At 40.4% G+C, this 23,154-nt stretch overlaps 1 protein-coding gene across 4 annotated transcripts in view; it reads left to right on the top strand.

Annotated features, from left to right (window-relative positions):
- Window positions 1-5,144: 5,144 nt before the first annotated feature.
- Cemip2 (cell migration inducing hyaluronidase 2) overlaps window positions 5,145-23,154 on the top strand; it is a 79,102-nt gene continuing 61,092 nt past the window's right edge. Inside the window, exons 1-2 of one of the 4 annotated variants that reach the window (XM_074052035.1) lie at window positions 5,296-5,408; window positions 8,969-9,077. The gene's annotated coding sequence lies outside the window, so the exon portion shown is untranslated. Of the gene's footprint in view, window positions 5,169-5,295; window positions 5,409-6,306; window positions 6,447-8,968; window positions 9,078-23,154 lie in introns of those variants that run through there. The other 3 variants (XM_074052036.1, XM_020180674.2, XM_074052034.1) reach the window with 3 other exon arrangements.

Genomic DNA, 23,154 nt, shown 5'->3' with positions numbered 1-23,154 from the left:
AAAAAGAAGTTCAGTAACTCACAATTTTGGAAGTCATAAGTTCAAGATTGGGTGGTTCCATCCATTTGGCCTCTGGTAAGGACTTCATAGTATAACATCAGAACAGCAGAAGCTCTTGCAGAAGAGATGCCATGGTGAGATAGGAAGCCAGAAACTGGGAGTGGCCAGTCTTGCTCTTTTTATAACAACCTACTTTCTCAGAAACTAATAGGGTCCAAGAGAGCTACATCAACAAACCAACCTAAACTTCCACTAGGCCCCATCTGTTTAAAGGTTCCACCACCTCTCACATTGTTACACTTGGAACAAGCTTCCAGCACAAGCTTTTGGGGGACACGCTAAAACCATACCATATATACATAACAAGCTTTCTCCATTCTTATACAAATTCATTACTGAAAGTTTTTCAGTACACATACATATAAATATAATGAGAAGATACTACATTTCTTGTGTGTATTTTTTCAATTTATATGTATCATATAGCAAACAAGGTAGTGGTGGCAATACTGTGTATATCTTAGACATACTATAAGAAAATCTTAATCCTAAGTAGGTTACCAAAACAACTTCATGCTGACTGGGTGACTTTAGACAACTCACTTTCCTTCTCAGGGGGCAGTGCTCAACTCAAGTGAGAACTGGGGAGACAGATGCCCCTTCTAATTCTTAGATCTGACTGTCAAGGGCAATGCCATACCACATGTATAAAGATGGGGAGAAGAAAATATTAGAAAAAAGGAAAAACAGAAAAAATACTAAAGGTATATAATGTAAAAGGGTTTTGTGCAAATTTTGAAGATGTTGGATGAAATACCACTTTTTCTCAGTCATGTTTTTGAATGAGAAAAGAAAAGAGGTTTAATCTCAATTAATTTAAAGACTGCAGAAGTTTAAAATAAAATACATAAATGGTTTTCCTTTCTCTGAAAACACTGTCAGAATTTTAGTTATACAAAATAATTTATATCATAATTTAAAGCAAGTATTTAAAGCAAGAGAGCTTGACAGGAAGCAAGAGCTTTTATAGTGAGCTGATGACGTGTGAGAATGAGGTTGGTTGGATGTAAGGATATAAAGAAAGAAAAGATGGTCTGTAGACACACAGCTGAACCACAGTGGAGAAAGGTCACACTAACATTCTGTAATGTTATTGCAATGAGCTGATGGGGGAAAATTCTTCTAAGGCCTTTAATTAAGGTGAGGATGGCAAATAGCATATCAACACCTTTCTAGCAAAGCATTAGTCACCTGGAGAATCATTTCCACACTCATACACCAGGTATAACAGGAACAAGTATGAACAGACAACATGATTTGAAAACTATTGTTGAGACCCTTATAGACTGTTTGAAGGGATTAATTTCTAGCAGCCTGGGGGAAAATTGCAAAGAGGAGAGTGGTGAGAGTCAGGGGATACTGTTTTAGAGCTGGAAAATGCAGAGCAAGCAGAGGCACTGGAAGTGCAAACACAGAGGTGCACAAACTCCTTCCTCAACCCAGTAGTTCATCCATCCCCCTCTCCCAAAGAGCTCTGTCAACTCCTTTTCATCCACTTAGCAAGCAGCATCACTCAGGATGCTCAGGAAACATTATGCTGGGCCCCAAGGATTGAAAAACCAATAAGCTTCCATCTTGAATCTCAGAATCTTCAAGTGTCCTGTTCAACAGTTTTGGGGAGTGGCAGGATGGGAGCCAATGGGATAAGATGTGCTAAATAAGGGATGGCAAGTGTATGTACAGAGAGAGCCATTGGTGCTGAGGGTGGCCATGGCTAACCTGGGGATGTTTCATGGAGAGGGTAACATTTGCTAGTCTTCAGGAGAGGAAAAATGGCAAGTGTGACGATCAGAGCCACCAGGGTTCTGGAGAAAGGATTACTGGCATTTCAGAGAGACTGAGGAAAAGGACACATCTGCAGTGGCTGAGAGGTTTCACAGAATGGAGCATGTTTTTGGGGAATGGCTGCTATTTCTTTTCTTTTTTTAAAATTTAATTTCTTTATTGGTTGAAATGCAAATTTTGTGAACTTTTTGCCCCTGCTGGCCTCAAACCTTGATCTTCCCAATGTGTCTCCTGAATAGCTAGGGATCCTGGCCCCTTTGCCTGGTTTTTTTTTTTTTTTGGAGGTACTGGGGTTGAACTCAGGGCCTTGCACTTGATAGGCAGTCACTCTACTACTTGAGTGGCTGCTATTTCTCAACATCAGAAAGGTTTTAGCTTCCCTTAGGTAGCGCTTATTATATTGATCTTATGACCTCTACTTTGACCTGTATTCTAAGAACCCTCAATTTCCTATGCCCACCTAGTAGTCATTGAGAATGTGATCTGATTTAAAATCTCAATTTAGTCCAATGATGGGGGAGGGCTAAAGAAGAGGTAGTCAGAGGCACCAATAACACAACTTGCTGAGCACTCATGAGATGTGCAACTGAGCCCCATATAGCATTTGTCACAATGCCTCGGTGAACTAGATACTATTATCTTTCCTATCTTAAAATGGAAAAAAAAATAAGAGAAACTCAGAGTTTCTCCAAAGTTATAGTAGTGGACTGTGGACCCTGGTTCGCAACCAGATAATCTGACTCAAGGGTCTTACCTCTTAGTCAATGTGCATCCTGCCTCAAGACGATGAATACACAGTCATGACCAGGAAAAAAATACGTTCATACTTTGAACGTCCCACTCACCTTGAAGCTTTCGCTCCTCATTTGGAAAAGACAGTGCAATGGTGAGGATATCACACACGATATGTCTACAAGGAAGGACTGGCTGCCTAACTCTGAGTGAGGGGACTGCATCAGCTATAGAGTTGCCTTGCCCAAGATCATGTCACTGTCCAGGATGGGCCACATCTAATGACTGATTCAGGAGGGTATCTAAAAGTCTATCCATTTAGGCCCCATGATTCTGATGGGGCATGCTAGCTTCAGAGTCTCTAGGGAGGTGGACAGAGGCCACTAGGTGCACGTGGAAGTACAACTTCTCTCCCATCTGCTTCCTGCTCCTCCCACCACAGATGTTGACCCATGGACATTCCTTAATGAACATCCTGTCACTCTGTCACATATCCAGTTTCTCTTCTCTGGGAATCCATGACATCAATTCCATTGACCAGAGAAGTCTGTGTTCTCTTACTCTGTCTCCTTTGTAACTTCCTTTCATGTTTGTTTCCTTTGATTTTTCATGTTACAGGTAAGTATCTATAAACTTTAGTTTATAAAATTTTATTTAAACATTTATAAGATTCTCAAAGTCACACAAAAACCCATTTCCCCTTTTTAGCTAATAGACTTCAGTTTTTATGTTAGCTTTTGTACAGAGATCTCTATGTCCCTTCCTCCCCCTCCGGTCTCTCCTCCTCTCAACATTTATTTCATTTGATTTTGGCTCTAGATATAGATGGTGGAAGTAAGACTTCTTTACAGTCAAAACTTTCACTAAAATAGTTTACATGAATTTGATGGTCCTGAGAGTTGAACTCAGGGCCTCATACTTGCTAGGCAAGCACTGTGCTACCTGGGCCATGCCACCAGCCCTGTTTATCTGAATTTGTCATTGCTGTGTTTAACATTTGAGTAGTTGGCAGACTTTTTCTAATAGACTCTTCCCTTGGGCCTTGGAGTTAGGCTGCTTCGTAGACATTCTAAATCCTGATATCCTATCTTTAGGGTCAAAGGCATGTCTCAAATGGTAGAGCACTTTGCCTAGCAAGTGTGAAGCCCTAGTTCAAACCCTGGTACAAAAAAACACAACCAAATACCTCCCCCCCAAACTCAAACAAACAAATCAATATCCTGTCTCTGAAATTGGAATATTTTTTTTGAGGAGTTAGATAACATAGTCTAACTCTAAGCAAAGCACCTGGGGCTTAATAAGTATTCAGAAAGCAGGCATTTTTGTATAAAGTTGGCATAACAGAGGACTCAGGGTGCATTAGCTTCCTATGGCTTCAGTTCCACATTACCACACTTGGTGGATCAAAACAACAGATATTATTCTCACACTCTGGAGACCAGACATCATCTAAACTCAGTTTCATTGTTCTAAGTGTAGATTGTAGGGGAGAATCCTTTCTGTACTATTACAGCTTCTGGTGGTTGCTTTCTTTCTTGACTTGTGGTTGCATCACTCCAATCTCGGTCTCTGAGGTCACATTATTTTCTCCTCATCTCTCTGTGTTTAACCTCCCTCTACCTTCCTCTTATGAGAGGACCCATGGGATGACAATTAAGGCCCACCCTGATAACCCAGAATAATCTCCCAACTCAAGACCTTTTCTTAATCACATCTGTCTCTATATCAGGTCACATTTACAGATTCCAGGATTAGAACTTGGTATCTTGGGGGATGAGGCATTTTTCAGCCTACCACACAGGGTGACAATTTCTATCCTGTCTTCACAAGGTATATTCCTAAACATTTCATTTTGGGACCACTAACATAATCCTTTGTCCCTTCCAGCTTGTCAGTAAAAACCATGTTCTGTATTTGACATCTTTCCTTCCTCCCTCTCCCAGAAGGGACAAAGGCTTGGAAAGGCATTCCATCCAGTGTTGATTCTCAGCAGCAGATCAAGTTGCTGTTTTGGGGACATCTTTCCAAGCTTTAATTCATTGTGGATGTATTCTAGCACCGTTTCTCAAGTGTACATTTTCCAGACACCATTGATTCAGTGGACCGAATGATGTTTGGGAATGCAAGTTTTTCAAAGTGTCCCAAGGGATTCTTACCATCAGCCAAGATTTGGAAACACTGATTCCCTGTACAAAGTGCTGGACTCAAATCGTCCAAATAGGGTATTCCCCTTCTTGCCTGCTGGGTGTGTCATAGTTATGTGACCGACTTTTTATTGGAAGGGTGGGGAAAACCAAACAAAAAGAGCAATCCTCAAAAGTGAACAATCGCCTCTGTACAGTATTCACTGAGAGTTCGCTGGCGGGAAAACTTCCAATTCCGAATTAAATAGAGGATGACGACTGTCCGGATTTGGCCGTTCTGCAGCTGTCATTAGTTCGGACCTCGTGGGTCTGACGGATCATGCCCAGCCACGCCCTAAGAGCTAGCCAAGGCTTTTCCTCGTAAGAGCATCTTCGGGGGGAAGAGAGGAGGTGGTGGTGATGGTGGCCGGGCAGTTCCAGACCGGGCGGTCGACAGTGTCCACAGAGGTACTTTTGGCATTGGGGTGGGCCGGGGAGTGGTTTTCAACGCCCCACCCACCGCCCCCTGCTAGCTGCAGCCACTCCAGAGTGGCGCGGGTAGGGGGCGTGGGGCGACATAGATGTATTTATTCTGGCCTGAGAGCGGGATGCTGGGGCTGCTTCAGGCTACGGGAAGAATTGTCCTGAGTGCGAGAGCAGGCTGGTTCTTTGGAGAGAGCTAAGAACCCAGAACCGGTGGCTGACCAGGTGGGGGCAGCCGTGGTGCGGTGACTTGACGCACAGAAAATTTCATGGGACCGTGGAAGTTCCTTTGATGGAGGGCCGAGTCAGTCTCAGCCTGGAACGCTGAAAGAGCACTGACCAGCTCAGCCTCGGGGCGATGAGGAAGGAGGGTCAGACTCAACCGGAGGTGATGGGGACTCAGTTAGGGGGGCGCAGACGAGGTTCGGCGGCGAGAGGTGACAGGCAGGCAGCATCAGGCTCGACAAGGGGTGATGATGACTATAGGCTCAGGTTCAGGTACGCGCGCCCTGCACCGGCAGGAGCCTGCACAGCCCTGCTTGGGGGCCGTGTCGCTTCGGCAGTGCGCGGGGACGCGGTTCCTGCTCCCAGCAGCGCGTGGCGCCGAGCCGGCGTCCCCAGCTCACCAACCAGCCGCGGCGGCGGGAGTAGCCCTGCGCAGCCACCGCCTCCTCCGCGCGCAGGCTCCTCCTCTCCCCCCGCCTCCTCGCTCTCGGCCGCCCGCCCAATCCGCAGCCCGCGGCCCAACAGAGCCGGGTCGCTTGTCTGTCTGGCGGAGGCTGAGCGCGACCCAAGCGAGCCGCGGCGCCCGCCGACCAGCGACAAGCGCGACTCCTGGGACGCGGCTCTTCCCCGCGCAGCCGCCTCTTCCCCTATTGTGTCGGGGACGCTCGGGCCCGCGCCGCCCGGGTCGCGATTCTCCTCCTCTTCCTCCCGGAGGGGAAGGAACGAAGAAAGCCGAGCGGCTGCTCCGGGAGAGTGCGAGCCGAGGCCCCGGCCACCGGGGCTCGGGGCTGGAGGAGGCGGAGGCGGAGGGAAGTGCGCGTCACTGCCCGGTGGAGAGTTTTCACCTCCAGGCAGAGGCTGCGGCTACCAGTTGCGTAAAAGCTGCAGCTACAGCAGCGGCTTCGGGCGCCGGGACTCCAGGAGCTCCCTGGCCATGGAGAGGAGATCCGGACCCGCGGACGCCAGGGGCTCAGCTGGGGTTCTTTGGACCACTGCGTAGGCACCTGGATTCACCGACGCTAAGCGGGGGAGGGGAAGGTAAGATTCGGCTGGATACTTTGCCTCCGGCCCCGCCTCCTTGGCTGTCCCAAGGCCACCGATCAGGGTCTCTCGCACCTTCTCTGTTTCTGGAGGCCTGGCCAGCTCTGGCGTTGGGCATTTCTGCTGAAATGGAAAACATCCTTAAGTCCCCGCAGCTCCCTCCCCCCGTGCGCCTCCTTTTGCGGTCTCTTCTCTGGCTGGGAGTTACTAGACTCCCTCGGATCGGTCTTCATTAAAAAGGGTCCCGTGTCTTGGTTTCTTTCTCTTCCTCTCTCTTCTGCGTTTCGTTTATGGGGACGGGAACAATGGATCTTTGAAAGTCGGTGTGAACAGCCCTAAACTTTCTGGAGAGGGCTGGGCTGGGGGAATAAACCCCACAGGAAGCCTATTACAGGGAAAGGTTCATAGACTGTCCATTGTGGAGTCTCGGCTTCGGTGCGCGCGCGCTTCGTGCGTTTCGAGGGATCTTTGTCTCCTCACCGTTTCTCTGGGTCGATGAGTCCTTCGCCCTCCACCTTTCTGTTAATTAGGGTCAGGCGAGGCTTTAGAATCGTGTGCAGCTAGCGTTCTTTAAAGCTAGGGAAGTTGCAGCACTGGAGCCCATTCCCAGCTCTTCTCTACAAGGTCGAGAGGTCCTGTCTCTGAGGACCCAGAGATGATGCTCGTCACTCCCCTCTCAGCAGTAAAACCGAGGTCCTGCCTCTCCTGGATGCTCTCCGCTGGGGGGTGATATGTGTCACCAGACCTCGCCTTGGAGCGGAAACAGCCCACTTTAATTCTCCTCTCAAGCTTAGGAAAACAGACTTTGATGTATGTCGCCTTTCATCAGCAGCTGGGGTTAAGGATAGAGTGACTAATATTTTACTCGGTTCATGAGCCGCTGACTGCCTTGAATTCACTCCCCGTGTGCTGGTGTGACAACGCGTGCGGAGAACTGTAAAGAGAGAGAAGCATTTAGAGGTGAGGTGTGGGCGGAGGGGGAAAGGCGGAGGATTCATCTGAGCTGAGGGAGCCCTAAATTCGAGGGCAGCCAGGCATACCTGTTGGAAATGGCTGCTCAAAACAAACACATAAAATAGCCGTAATAGTTTTTTAGTTGACCGAAATAAAGTCCTTAATGTTTATTTGATCAATGAAGGAAGCTTGCCTTTTTCAGAATTGGTCTGTTTCTGGGCCTCATTACCTATTTGGACCGTTCTTTTGAGTTTGCATTTCTGGGTAACAGTAGAAGAATGTGCAGTAGGCCGTCCTGTACTTAGTAAGCATTGGGTAACACTTTATGGTACTTCATCCTGTCATGGAAATGACTCCCCTCAGCTTTCTGTGTCTGCAACAGACAGGATGGGTTGGAATTGCAAGCCTGTCTTCTGGCTTTTAATTAGTCCACTGGATGCTGTTTTATCTAATTGTGTGCTTACGAGCTTAGAAAAGTAAGGTTGGAGGTGAGTTCTGAGCCACACCACACTTGTTTAGCTTTATCAGCCTGTGGATGAGAGTCACCAGAGGTCTAGGGGAGAGAGAGGTCTGGCTTTCTCTCTCAGGTGCTGGTGCTCCCTCCCTCTCCCTCTCTCTCTCTCTCTCTCTCTCTCTCTGTACAGGGAATTAGAATGTGTAAATTTGAGCATGGTGATTGTATGAATTTTTTGTGTCAAGTTTGTTTGCATAGTTTCCTTCCTTGATCTAGCCTGTAGCTGGCAAGTTTTCAGAAGTGTCAGAGGCACAACAGGAAACTTGAATGGGGTAATACTTAATCATGTTCTAGTAAGACCTATTCTAGCCTGTCCTCCAAAGCTACCTAGAAAATGAGAAGAAAAAAGTAGGGGCCAAGTAGTCCTGTGGGCTACATTTCTGAAGCTTTTGAAAGGGTCCTGTTAAAAGCTATGTGTCTTGGGACAAGTTTCAGAAAGAAATTAATTACTACATATTTGCAATTTGAGACTCGCATTTGGAATGCTGTTGTAATTATCTGTGCTGTAAAGTTCTCCAAAATATTTCGGTATTATATTCACCTAACACTTAGAAATCACCTATTAGAGCCAAACCCTCTGCAAGAAATCTCAACACCTGCTTAGTGGAGCGGTTTTGTTGGTAGGGAGGGAATAGGATGGAGTCTTTGTAGCTGGGAAGCCATTGACATGGAGACACCTATGTGGTGGTTTCCATTTTCAGGGTTGGATAAGATGTATTGGGCTGTTGAAGTAATTAAGTCTTGCTAGAGAGACAAGGAAATCAACTGTTGGAAGGTCCAGAAAGTTGTGTTAAGTGATTGGGAGGACCACAGGCATTTGATTCTTGATTCAAGAAGCCAGAGGAGGAACTGATTGGGGGATGGGGTGGTGGAGCAGTTTTTGAAAAAGAAAATTTATTAAATCAGGCAAAATAGGGATTGGAAAATTGGTGTTAGAAGTACCATTTCTTACTAAGGAGGCTAATGTAGGTGGATCAAGAGTTTGAGGCCAAGCCTGGGCTACCTAGTGAGACCCTGTCTCAAAAAAACTTTTTTTTTTTGTTTTCTTTAGGATCTCTTCTGGCCTCCAACTGGTGATCTTTCTGCTTCAGCCTCTTGAGTGCTAGGATTACAGGCATCTCACCACATCAATCAGACAATCAGAAGTACCATTAAAAAATGTAAGGATTTAAAGTGCTTGCTCAGACTTGGGTTTCAAAGAAGGCTTTGACAATTGATAACCCTGTGCTACTGGGTGAATCCCCTAATTTTCTTCATCTGAAAAATGAGTTTAAAAATGCTTTTTGGAAGCAGGGTATGGTGATACACAATTGTAATTCCAGCACCCTGAAGACTGATGTAGGAAGGTCATGAGTTCAAGGCTAGCCTGTGCTAGATACTAAAATTCTGCCAAAAGAAAAGAAAAAAAATTTGTAGACTATTCTGAAGATTCAATTCAATCAAATTTCATATGTGTAAAATAAAGTACTCTATGCTAGTGCTGTCTGTTATCAAACTGTGATTTTTTTTAAGATAGACTATAGTTAGATACAAATCATATCTTAATCAAACTGGTCTCAGTACCAGATTTCCTTTTCATTGACCCTTTCAGAAATGACCCCATATCTTGGGAGCAAGTCTTTGGACTTCTGGCTAGCTATTAATTATCTTGGTATTCCTCACTTGTCCAAGCTTCTTTCTATCCATCCACAGGAAATCTTTTCATTTGGCTTGGGTTGTAAGCAGGATTTAGAAGGATGGGCTTAGTTGTACGGTGCACCAATTGAGAGGGGCTTGTCTGAGTTTGTGTTATAACATCCCAACACATCTCCCTGCCTCCCAAGCCAAGTTGGCCCTGTTACTTTCCTCCATCCCAGCCAGATGACTATGGGAAATGGGAAGAGGAGGGGGAAGAAGACAGAGAAGTCAGCGACAAAGAAGAGAGAAAGTAAGAAAAGCCATCTGGGGTTTTGAGACCATGAAAATCACCCTTACCTAGTTTTCTCCATTTGTGAGGAGGTATAATTTTCAACTAGACTGTTAAGGGCTGTTCTCTTAATAACAGCAGCTGTTGTCTAGATGAAACTTGAATCTGTAAGCAGTACTCACTTTCATTCTCCATGTGAAGTGGATTTAAGCTCATCTGACATTTTAACGAATTACCTTTAATAGAAATCCAAACTTAGCTATTTAAAGCTATCAAGTGAAATGCGACCTTTTTTGGAGAGGGTGATAGGAATGCAAATCAGTTTTCTGGGAAGCATGGCATATGTTGAATCCTTACATAGCGTTCCAAGGGATCTTAAAAATAATAATAAAACAAGGAAGTTGAGACCCAGGGAGGCTAGCTAATTAGGGAAGGTCATATAGTAAATTAATGGGTGAACAGGCACAAGAACTCCTTTGTCCTTATTTCCAGACAGTACTTTCTTTTTTCTCCCTTCCCTATATTTCTCATTTATTCTAGTTTGGCTTTGTTAGCAATTTAATTGTTTTAATGGTCAAATAGTGTGCATTTGGGCATAGAAACCCACTGCATGCGAAATTTAAGGCTGATATTAAGAAATGGAGGTATCTGTCTTCATTTCCTACCACTTAAATATGACATGGCGCACATAGTGGGGTGATGCTACTTTTAATAAATTTCTGTGAAATAAGGAGCTCAGTGTATAATGTTAGCTTTACTTGCATTTTCTATAAGCAGGACACAAATTTAAAATACTGAAGAAGTGTACATGTCTTTGAAGAAGCAATTTCCTGGAAATATTATTCAGACTTGTTGTGAATCATAGGGTAAAAGCATACTAGAAGTAGTTTTTTTGTATATTCTATTGTTTCCTGGTACTTGTTTTGGGAGGCTTTTAATGTTGGTTGTGAAAAACATGGTTCTTCACAATATTTTATTGCATTCTACACTATGCATGGCACTGTTGGTTGCTGTGAGCAATACAAGATAAATGAGGTATAGGGTCTTATTTAAAAGATCTCCTTTAAAAAAGTGAAAAAGACTTGGGAACTAATTACTGTCTCCCAACAGGTCAGTCCTTTCATCTATGAGGCAAATCTGTTTTGAAATTAGTACTACACTAACTTTATAACCTTGTAACAAGACACACATTTTTGTTACATGGTGATGAGTGATACAACTTTTACATTTGTTGTATTAGTGCTCCATCTTGGTGTACAGTAAGTAAAAGTTGGCAGTATTTGATGAGAATTTTATATTATGAAAAATTGGCTGAGGAGAGATTGTGGCATACGTAGTTTTAGTATATTAAAGAGTGGCTTTAACACTGCCTAGAAGTGCTCTTGGGACATTGTTTCCTGAAACAGTTAAAATTAAGACTATCCACATTGGGATCCTGAGAAAAGAATTGTCCTATTGACTCTTGAGTTTAATGTAAGTCTCTTAAAATATACAAATAGCCACTACATGTTGATGTCTTGGTCAGGACTGGTTACTAAGTCTTTTAAGAGTGATTCTTATTGATTTTTTAGGCTTTTACCTAGTAACTTTGGAGCCTCAAGCTTTCTGTTGTTCCAATGGTCTCTGCCAATGGTGACTCAGTTCCCTACAGAATGAATAGTTTTCACATACTATGAAATTTAAAATTATTAACATTTTAGGAAAAATGCCAGAAGCCTATTTGGAAGGAATGAGAAAAATGAGTCTTTTTTTTTGGTGGGAAACCAACAACATTATGTTTTTGTTGGTTTTTTTTTTTTGAGGCATAGTCTTTCTATGTAGCTAGCCCAGAGCTAGTGATCTTGCTGCCTCAGCCTCCTGAGTGCTGGGATTACAGGTATGTACCATCATGCCTGGCAAAGACAATCAGCCTTAGAAGAGGATTTTCAAAAGTTATACTTTCCAAATTAAAAAGATGTGGCTTTAATTGCTCAATAGGTGTACATTGATAGCTATTCCCCAGCTACCCTGTGACATGTTGAAGTATAAGTAAGTGCTGCTGGTAATGGCAAGAGGCAGCAGTGAGATAGGAAATAGGATGGACATGAAGGTTTAGCTCAAAAGGCCACATAAGGGATGAGTACTCTTTTCAGTATGGTAAATGGCACCCCCTCCCCCTCTTACTGGGGATCGATCCCGGGACCTTGTACGTGCTATGAAAGCTCTCTACTACTGAGCTCCAGCTCCAGCCCTTTTTATTTCAAGACAGGGTCTTGCTAAATTCACAAACTGGCCTCAAACTTGTAGGTCTCCTGCTTCAGCCTCCCAAATAACTGAAATTACAGGCATGCCTGGCACTGACATCATTTGATTAATGACAATTTCCCAAGTGCCTGTGCTCTTTATTTGGACACTGCCTACCAATACCATACAGCCACTCTCCCCAAGGTAGGTTTAGCTGTCTGGTCTTAACTTGATTTTAACCTTCAAGTATTTCTTCTTGCTTCCCGTTTGTGCTGTGACACTTGAACTCATCACACAGGCCCTGTTTGCCTGTCTGCTCTTTTTGTTTTTTTACTCGAAGTTCAACCACCACTTTAGTGCCGGGTAAGTGCTTGACTGGTGGAGGACCTGTCTTTTGACCTTCTGGCACTCCGGAGACTTCGTGAACATCAAGACAATTGCTGAGAAGGGGGATATGGTTCCTTTGCTTGGCCTAGGTTTCATATGCCCTAGGAGGATGCAGACTGTGATTGCCTTGTGTTTTGGCTTGGGACTTACGAGGTGGTGACATCCTGTCTACTAGGCTTCCAAAGAATATGAAAGACTTCTTGGGTCTGTAGTTTTCCCTGCCATATTGGTCATTCTTGGACAGTGTGTTGTCATTTTATTGGTAGAGGTCAGTGGTAGATTTTAGTGCACACTCATAAAACAAGGGAGTTATCAGTAGTGGACTGATGGTACATATTGGGTGAGTAAATTGGGCCGTCATTTAGAAAATATAAATTCTGTCCTATTCAGTGATTGAGCAAACTCAGACTCCCGGCCCTGTTTCTTTTCCTTAGCATGACTCTAATTCCTAGTTTACATGTACCATCTCTCTACTCCCCTTAGCACTGACTTTGAGCCCCTTGAGTATAAAAGATCTTTTTTTCTCCCCACCACTGTATCTCCATTGTTTAGCATAGTCCTTGTCTCAAGAGATGCTCAAAACTGAACTTGTTCCCTGACAGTTAAAAGAAATCACTTGGATCCTGGTCCTTCCATTGACAGAAACTTTGCTTTGATTCTGGATTAAGTAACCCTGTGTCATTTCAGTTTGGGTATCTTATTCACCTAGAATATTTCTTATTTTGAAAATATGTCAAAATATATTACCTATTTCCTATTGTCACTGCATTTACATGTCAAGTCTAACATTCCCCTAGATCATGACTTTTGGTAGTGTGTCTATGCTTGTTTATCATTTATGTCTCTGTTGTTTCAGACTTTCCCCTACCCTTCAGCAGTCTACCACCATGACTTTCTAGGCTCTTTCTTCTTGACAAGCTTTTAAAATCATTGTTCCTGGCACTCTGCAGAGAAGACATCCCACAGGCCGCTCTGCCCTTTGCTGTAACCTTATTTAAATCAGCCTCCCTCAGGTCAGACTTGGGCTTTGGTTCTTTCTTTTGAAGGTCATTTGTGACATGCCAGAATTGCCATTGTATGCCTCCATACAGCCATCCATCACTGACATTTGGTTGGAAGCCTCTCTTATGTCTTTCCAGCCTGATTGGAAAGAAGGGTGAAGGGGAAGTCTAAGGAGCCTTGGGAATGAGGGAAGAAAAGAGGGGAACAGCTTTTCACTAGAAAGAACTAAGGAGACAAGGAAATCTAAGGAATAATAATAGGACAAAAAGACACAGAAGAGGGAAGGGCTAAGAGGAAATGACTCCCTTCCCCTCTATGTCTTATTTTCCAAGTTGAACAACAATTTTCCTGCAGTTTACATTTTAGTTCTGTCAAAAGACAGTGTTACAGAAAATTTAGTTATGGACCTGTTTGGTTTTATTTGGGATTCATTCTACAAAATAGAATGAGAGTGCCTATAATGCAAGATGTGGATAAAGAAACAGAACAAAAGGAAAAGCAGACTGGTTAAACATCTGGTTAAGGCAGGTTACTTTTTTCTAAGAGTTAAAGCAGAAGGGACTAATTTACTACACTGAGGTGGACTGGAATCTCCTGTTTTCAGGGGGGAAAAGTGACTTGCTTTGGGATCTCTCTTCTTTAAGATTTTAGTTTATGTGTCATTTAGCATGAATAATTCCATTTTGGTTCAGTCTGGTATGTTGGGGCTTAGTGCAGAAGCTCAGTCCAAAACAGTGCCTCTCCTGGTTGTTTCTAACAGATTTTATTTATTTGTTTTTTTACTTTTACTCAAAGGCCTATGTACTTTCTTTCCTTTTATTTTTATTTCTGGTTACATAAGGGGTGTTAGTTATTCCTCGTTGCTACCCTTTCAGCTCCCTTGATCTGTAGATCTGCATTATTTCCCCTTCTGCTTCTTTTGTTGTCACTGACATGACAAGTCACTCACTACATGACAAGGTTCTTTAGCCTTTTGGCTGTGCCAGCCATCTGGGCTTTAGGGTCAAGCATTGCTTCTCATTGATATGTTTAGCAGAGTTGAAAAGAGGGCAGGATTAATCAGTATATTTGGTTAATATATCGATTAATATAAATAATTTATTAATAAATAATTGATTAATAGTATAAAGTCAGACCTCTGTCCCCTGTACCTTGCAGAAAGACAGGAATGTTAAAAATGAATTAAAAATGTTAAATGGTCACGTATTTAACTTTACAATTGCAGAGTATTTCCTTGGTTTACTTTTGGCATTAAACATTATAAATAAAGGCTCTTTGGTTTGAGGAATTGTTATTTTAACAGAAGATTCCAATATAATTTGCCAAGGATGTATCTTCTTTTTTTTTTTTTTTTTTTTTTTTATTTCAAATAAACATTTAATGTAAAAACAAATGTTCTTTTAAACTGAATTTTTTTTACATCTACTGTACCATTCAAATGCTTTATCATCTTACATGATTTCTGCAAAATCTGTTATCAGGGATACATATAGAAAAGCATTTTTTTTTTTTTATAAATAGAAACAAAGGGTTTTTTTCAGCTTTTATTATAAGATGACATAAAAAGTTTACTCAACAGAAGTAATTTCATTACTATTTGGGGGAGGGAATCACCAACTTTTTGTGCAAACAATGCTAGCCTTCTTTTAAGCATTAAGAGCATAACTGCTTAAGAAATGACATAAGCAATAATTCTACACCTACATCTCCCCTAAAATAATCTATTTTTTTTTCTTTACATATGTGCACAGCTTTAGCAAATTAAAGCCCAAGAGAAATGCTGGAAACCCACTACCCAGAGGCAAAATGGGAGTTTATGGAACTCCTCATGGGGAGAGTTCACCAGTCAAGGAGTCTGTAATGAAAGCTGCAGTTTCCCTCCTTCCTATTTTTTCAACACAAAAGTCAATGACTAAGAACTTAATACTGGATGACAAATCACAGCCACACTATTAGTTAAATAGCCTCACAGTTAAACACATCTTAAAGACCAACCAAATCAGTATTTACATTTTATAAATTTCTGAAGACACCATTAGAAAGCTTATATTTCCCTTCACTAAACAAAATAGGGAACTGCATCTGATGGTGGTGAAGGATGTATCTTCTTAAGTGACATTGTAACTAATTTGCTAACCCAAATTCCTTTAAAAACAGATTATCAGCATTTATTTATTGTTTTCAGGGTAAGTAAATGTTTATTATTTCTAATTTTTGTTTTCTAAAAACAAAACGTACTGTTTCCTGACTATAGTTTTGTAGAAGGGTTTAGCTTAACTAAAATGTGAATTTCTGAGCAGGAAAAATAAATGTCTTTTTTAGCTTTAAAAAATACTCTAATTTGCATGCTTAATGGCAAAGCTTTTTTTTTTTAAGTAAATTTAGTCTTTTTAGGATTATATATGTTTGAAATGTTCCTTATAATTTCCCTGTATTATATTTTAATAGAGTTAGTATATTTTGGAGGAGTTTTTCCTTTTGAAGAAGATGATGTGAATAACACACGGTACCTAGTTTTGGGAACATCATTCATCATATGTGTATACATTGATCAAGTGGGGAAAGCAGGGAGGAGAATATAAAGTAATTTAAGTTTCTCAGTCTCTTATCCTTTCACTTTAGAGGGGGAGGTTTATAATTAAGGGCTTATATATCCCATTTCCACCTGTGAATACTGCTTTAGGTACAATCACCTTGGTAAAAGTGAACCAGGATCAGTGTAAGGAAAGTGATAGTAATAGAAGTAAACTGTTTCTTATTTCTTGCTAATGTGTCAGAGCCAGACAATTAAAGGAGGTTGTGACTTATACTGATTTTGAGAGTTGATGGAAAAAGACAGAAGGGTATGATAATTGCAAGGTCATGTTGGAGAGGATGTCTTGTACCAGTCTCAGGTTGTTCAGTTTTTTGGCAGGGGGTGTGTGTGTATACAAAGTCATAGAGATTTCTGAGTGAAAATAGACTAATTTTTTTCAACTGTTTTCTCCCGAGTAGCTGTAAGTAGAGACATAGCATTTACGCTGCATTCCTTACAGGTATTGTTTTAGAAAAATGAATTTTATTCTGTACGTTCTTAGAATAGAGTATGTAATACATCATTCTAAACTCTATGTTAAAAAAAAAACCCAGCCTCTCTTTGTTTCAGAAAATCGACATAATATGTATTTAAGTACACATAATCTTTATGAGAATATTGATCACACTTAAATATTTATTTGAAAATTTTCAAAATTAAAGGGCCTAAAATTTAACGTTGCTAAGTTTATTTCTTATTGAACAATTTTGTGTGCTCAAGATATTGAGTCCATTGTTTATCAACCAACATAATCTGAATGTAAAACAAAACATTAAATGAAACACCTAACACCTACCCCTTAAACAAAACAAAACCAAAAACTTGAAAGTCACCTTGATGTTTTTCTCTGTTGTGACTTTTTCTAATAAGTAGGAGTTGGGGAATTCAAGGCAGTTTGGAGTGAAATATTTTATTGGGTCAGAAGTACTATAGTAAAATATATTATTTGTTTCATGATAATTCTTGTACACGTCCTTTCTGATTTTTTTATATTTTGCTATGTTTTTGCTTTTTAAGCATGCCAGTTATATGTTATAAAGATTTTCTAAGATCTTAATAAAAGGAAGAATTTCTTTAGCCAAATTTTGATCAATTGCACTGAAACTTTCAGAAAGCAAAGACTGTCGTTTGTAGAATTGCCCTTTAGGTTGGAAATTGTTTCAAAAGTTAGGCCCTTCACTGTTCACAATAGCCAAGTTATGGAAACAGCCAAGATGCCCCACCACTGACGAATGGATTAAGAAAATGTGGTATCTATACACAATGGAATTTTATGCAGCCATGAAGAAGAACGAAATGTTATCATTCACTGGTAAATGGATGGAATTGGAGAACATCATTCTGAGTGAGGTTAGCCTGGCCCAAAAGACCAAAAATCATATGTTCTCCCTCATATGTGGACATTAGATCAAGGGCAAACACAACAATGGTATTGGACTTTGAGCACATGATAAAAGCGAGAGCACACAAGGGAGGGGTGAGGATAGGTAAGACACCTAAAAAATTAGCTAGCATTTGTTGCCCTTAACGCAGAGAAACTAAAGCAGATACCTTAAAAGCAACTGAGGCCAATAGGAAAAGGGGACCAGGAACTAGAGAAAAGGTGAGATCAAAAAGAATAACCTAGAAGGTAACACACATGCACAGGAAATCAATGTGAGTCAATGCCCTGTATAGCTATCCTTATCTCAACCAGCAAAAACCCTTGTTCCTTCCTATTATTGCTTATACTCTCTCTTCAACAAAATTAGAGATAAGAGCAAAATAGTTTCTGCTGGGTATTGAGGGGGTGGGGGGGGAAGAGGGAGGGAGCGGAGTGGGTGGTAAGGGAGGGGGTGGAGGCAGGGGGGAGAAATGACCCAAGCCTTGTATGCACAAATGAATAATAAAACATTAAAAAAAAAAGTTAGGCCCTTGATGAAAAACAATGAACTCGATTAGGTTATGCTAATTTCTTGGATGTTCCTACAAGCCTGAGTGTTCCATTGAAAAACAAATTTTCAGAAAAAGTGTAGGTGGGTTTTGATAAAGCTTAAATGAATCAAAGAGATTGCACTTTCATTAGGCATTCAATATGGTAGGGCCACTGTGTATGTCTTAACACTGGGGCCTCCTCTGCATTGGATCAGAAGGGCTGGATGATTTGAAGGACTGATGATATGGCGTGGACTGATGATTTGAAGGACTGATGTGATAAACATTTGTGGTAGTGAATTTGTCTTGCATGTTGGTGTATCAGCAGTAGAAAGACTATTAGAACCCGGTCCTTTGAAAGAACTCTACTACTTCTGAATTACTGCTGCTGTTTTTGTATTGAGAGGACTTTCCTTTTGGTCACAGCTTTTATTCACCATCAGCATAGTGGACTGTTTTCCTTTTTCCTATGTGCCTACTGCATTTCATAGTGTGTGGCTAAAGCTATAAACAAAACATTGTGAAAGGTTGAACTTGTCCAGGTCATTTGCCACTCTATCTTTAGAATTCTTATTTGCAGTGGTTGATTACACCTTTAGTTACCAGCTAGATGTCATAGTAGAATTTCATTTTGTTATAGTTAATGCATTGACTTTTTTTTTTTTGCTTGAGTTAATAGTTTTTAATTTCTCCCAAATCAGAGACATGAGAAAGAGATTAGTTAAATTCCCCAGAACCTCAAGATTGTAGAAGAAGGATTAAATGGGAAATTCCAGTGTGTGTGTGTTTTGAGGGGAGAGAGGGCAGAATGAAGAGGGAAGAGAAAATAATCTGTAGTTCAGCAGATTCTTTGGGAGTATATGTACACAAAGTCAATCAGATTTCTAAATGAAAATGGACTTAAATTTTTTTCAACATTTTTTTTGGTGGTGTTAAGGATTGAATTCAGGCCTTCACTATTTAGCTACATTGTCAGTCCTCAGCCATCTTTTTTCTCCCATGCATAAAAAATATAAATCTATATGAATGTGTATAAATGTATAGTGTATACATAAGACAAAAGGATTATATGTGTACATGTATATTATATATGTGTGTATTATGTATATATACATACATACCCCCTAGCATTTATGTAGAATTCTTTTTTAGGAATTTGCGTTCTAAGTTCAACAACCACTTATTGAGTACCTACTGTATGTAAGGTCCTATGAGAATATCAAGATGAGAAAGACCCTGGTCTCAAGAGGTTTATAATCTATTGCAGGAGATGGACAAGCACATAAATTAACTGCAACATTAGACAAATGCAAGATGATCCTATAAAAGTTTTAAACAAAATACAGGGAAGAACAAACAGAATGGGAAGTTAGGGAATCTTGAGAAGGCTTTGAAGGCTTTTGAATGAGAATATCTGTTTTCTTAAAATCATACTCCTTTTTACAGGTTAATTCATGATCTCCCTTAACATTATTGAAATTTAAAAATGTTTGCTTTCTGTGATCTTTTAACTATAATTTCTGACTAAATTAATTGAATGTCCTTGCCAACTATATCTCTCCCACCTTGAGGTTTTGTTTTAAGTGAAACACTTTTCTTTTCCCCCAAGAGAAGAGTTTTATTTAAAATAGTAGTGAGTTTTTAAGGTACCTTTTTGGGAGGCAACTGAAAATTAGATAAAAGTACTAGGTACTTCTTTGAATGCTTTTCCCTAATATTTAGATTTATATCTTTTAAGTGCATTCATGTTTTCATAGTTGTAGTAATTTCTTTGGTTATCTACTTTAAATATTTGCCTAAATTGCCTGTATAAAATATTAATTTTTTTACTTGCTTGTTTGACTTATAATGAAGCCTTTTGGGCTACTGTTCTTTATCATCCAAAATAATTCTCTCAAGGAATTTTGAGGTATTATCTAAATATCACAATTTATATCTAAAAACCATGGAAAGCATTTCCAGTTTCAATATGAATGACTTGAATTATCCCCCATTTTTGGATTATCTGTTTTCTTAATCCTGAAATTGTATTGTAAGATACTGATGTGCTCCTTTTGTGTAGTATGTGTTTTCCACTACAACTGCAGCCTTTAAAAATGGCATGTAATGCAAACACACATATTGTAACCAAGCAAAATTTAGGTTCCTAGAAAATTAAAATTGTGCCTAAAGTTTGCATTAAAGCCTTGAAAGCCAAAGGAAACCTTTGGTAGTTCCCTCCTTTGTTTTCAGGATGCTTCATGTAGTATTAAGAACCTTATGGGTTAAGCCTGGGAACCTGAACACATTTTAACAGTATTTCATTGGCTAATTTCACTCCACCTTCCAAACAAGTGATTTAAAACTGAATTTAGATTCAAAGATTGGGGTGCTGTCAATCTTTGTCTGTCCCCCTTTGTGCCTACCATAATCCTCTAATGAACAGCAAGAGCTTACAGTTGCTTACTGAATAAATGAAATGTCTTTTTCCCTTATGAACAATTTGAATCTACAATTAGCAATCATTGTATATGAAAGTAATTGATTCATAATGCTATCTCTAAAGTAAACCCATAAATGTGAAATGAACTCTTACATAATTGTGTCTTATGTTTTTAAAGATCTTAATGCATTGAGAAAGATATCTGTTTAAATTTGATTTTATGCTTTGTTTTAGTCTAAAATAATTGGTACAACAGTATGTTACTTGCTAGGAAAAGAATGCTTGTGCATTCACAGAGTTTTCAGAGAACTAATGGACTCAGAATATCCTTTTAGTGTGTGGTAACACTATCTGAATTTTCATGTTAGATTGCCATTTTTGTGACCTTGAGGACACAGATTATTCTCAGTTATTTTCAGTGGACTAGAACTCCATTGAGCCTCTCACTGCCTTTTATTTAGGTTTTTTTTTTTTTTTTGCGAGGTACATCTGGTGACACATTGTCTCCCACAAAAGGGCCCTCCATCCTGCTAAGTAATAACAGCCTTTCTCACCCTGAAACAATGAGGTATTTGGAGAATTGCAGGCTGAGGAACAAAGGATTCCCACTCCTTTCAAAGCAGAATATGGTCTCGACTCCCTCTTCTTCCCTCCCCTTCTCATGAGCTTGGCACTCAAGAAAACCTAGTTTACTTCTTTCTTTGTTAATTGAGGATCATAAAGGAGTCTTTGTTATACTATGATTTGTTCCAGTAGGATTTACCCATTATTTTACTCTGTTGCTTGGCATAGGCAGCAGTTTCTTCAATAGCACCTTGAATGGTGGTGTTTTTCCTTTGTCATGAAGTATAAGATTCATCTAAATAATTATTTTCATCCACAAATGAAACCCCACAAACCAAGCATTTTTGATAGACACACTGACTCTGTGCAGAATGGTCTTTGCTCCCTGTAAACTCACCATCAATTCCTGATTAGATTTTCTGTCCCCATTAATTTCCAGGTCCTTTGTGTCCAGGAAATGCTTCTTTGTGGCTTCTCTAATGACCATTTTGGGTTTAATGGGCTTGCTGATAATTTAGAACAATTTGGAGGCACCCATATGACTAGAATCTCATTTATTGTTTGGCCATTACTGACAGACAGAGAGATTAATTGTGAGGGTATTGAATGAAGTCAGATGACTGTGAGGTGCTCCAATATTTTAGGAAGAGATGTAATAGAAGAGGTTGAACATCATGTTTCTGAAGCCATAGGGCACATCTTATTTATAGTTATTTCAATAAGACATTATATGGTATAGCTAGCTAGGTCCTTCCTCCCTTCCCTTCATCTTCTCTCCTTCCTCTCCAGTCTCTCCCTTCCTTCCTTCCTTTATCCCTCCTTCCCTCCCTTCCTTCCTCCTTCCTCCCTTCCTCCCCACTCCTTTCCCTTCTTTCCCCTCCTTCCTCTCCTTCCCCCTCCCTCCCTCTCATTCCCCTCCTTCCTACCTTCTTCCTTTCCTTTCTTCCTCCCTTCCTTCCAATAAAGTTTCATTCAAAACTTGCTCTTATAATTGCTCACTATAAAGAATATTAAAAAAAAATGAAAAAAGGGATGCATGAAGGATTCCTGAGGAAATTAACCTGCCTTTTCAGACCCAGGGCAGTTCTGATTGCACCCTTGCAAAACACAGCCTTTGAAGTTATGTCCTCTCAATTATTTGGCAAGACATAGTAGTGTAATTGTTCAGAGCTTGATCTTTAATGTCAAAGTACCTTGGTTTTTAAGTCCTGGATCTCTGTACTAACTGTGATGTGTGAGGAAGTTAATTATCCTTTCAAGGCCTCAGTATTTTTATTCTTGGGCAAAATGGGGATAATGGTACTTGCATATAGATTTGTTGGATTAGTTATGTTAAGTGAGTCAGTAATACATAAGGTGTTTAGAACAGTGCTGGCAAGAAGTGCATTTTAGCTTTTTTTTTTTTTTAACCATCTGAAACATAGTTGAATGTCTGCTGGTTTTTAAACAACATATCAGAATATAAAGACTTTCACTGTGAATACAGTCATTTTATAATGAAGTGAGAACACAGGTAGAAGTACTTAAATTGTTTAACCAGAAGGTAAACCTAGTGGGAAAATTCAGCACTCAAACACGAATGCCCTTCTATCTGGAACTTATCAGGGGCACATTAGAGTCCTCATGTAACACATTGGCTTTTAATATTAATTTGAAGAGTTTAGTGCTGTGATGCTCAAAGTGTGGCCACCTGCTTCAGTGTCACCAAGGTTTTTTTTTTTTTTTTTTTTTGTATAAATCCAAAGTCCTCTTTGTACCAATTGGGCCAGAATGACAGGGATAAAGAGCCCAGGAATCTATACTTTTAACAAACTTCCTTGGTGATTCTTAGCTATAATGAAAATTGAGAACAGTTGGTGGGAACATTGGCTCTGGATGCTCCTTAGATTTACTTGGGGAGCATTTAAAAACTGCACTGCTTGGATCCCAGGCACCCCCATCGTTTAATTGTTTTGGGGCATGGCCCTGGCCTTAACAGGTGGTCATAACCTGCCCTTGGGGTGGAGAACAGCAGAATTAAAAACAATCAGTGAAGGTGATGGTCAGTGGTTTATGAAGTCAGGGATTCAAGCTGACTTGATAATTTTCATGAAATTGGTACAGTGGTTACCAGAGTGAGGTAAAGGTTTCTGTTAGAGAGGATGAAAAAATCCTGGAGAAGAATAAGTGGTGGTAGTGGTTGCATGACTTTGCAAATGCATTTTATGCTACTGAACTTAAAAATTGGATAAGATGACAAGATTT

This window comes from Castor canadensis, chromosome 13 (assembly GCF_047511655.1).
Source record: "Castor canadensis chromosome 13, mCasCan1.hap1v2, whole genome shotgun sequence".
Taxonomy (NCBI): Eukaryota; Metazoa; Chordata; class Mammalia; order Rodentia; family Castoridae; genus Castor; species Castor canadensis.
Note: the sequence above shows the minus strand (reverse complement) of the source record. Positions and strands in the feature narration are given on the sequence as shown.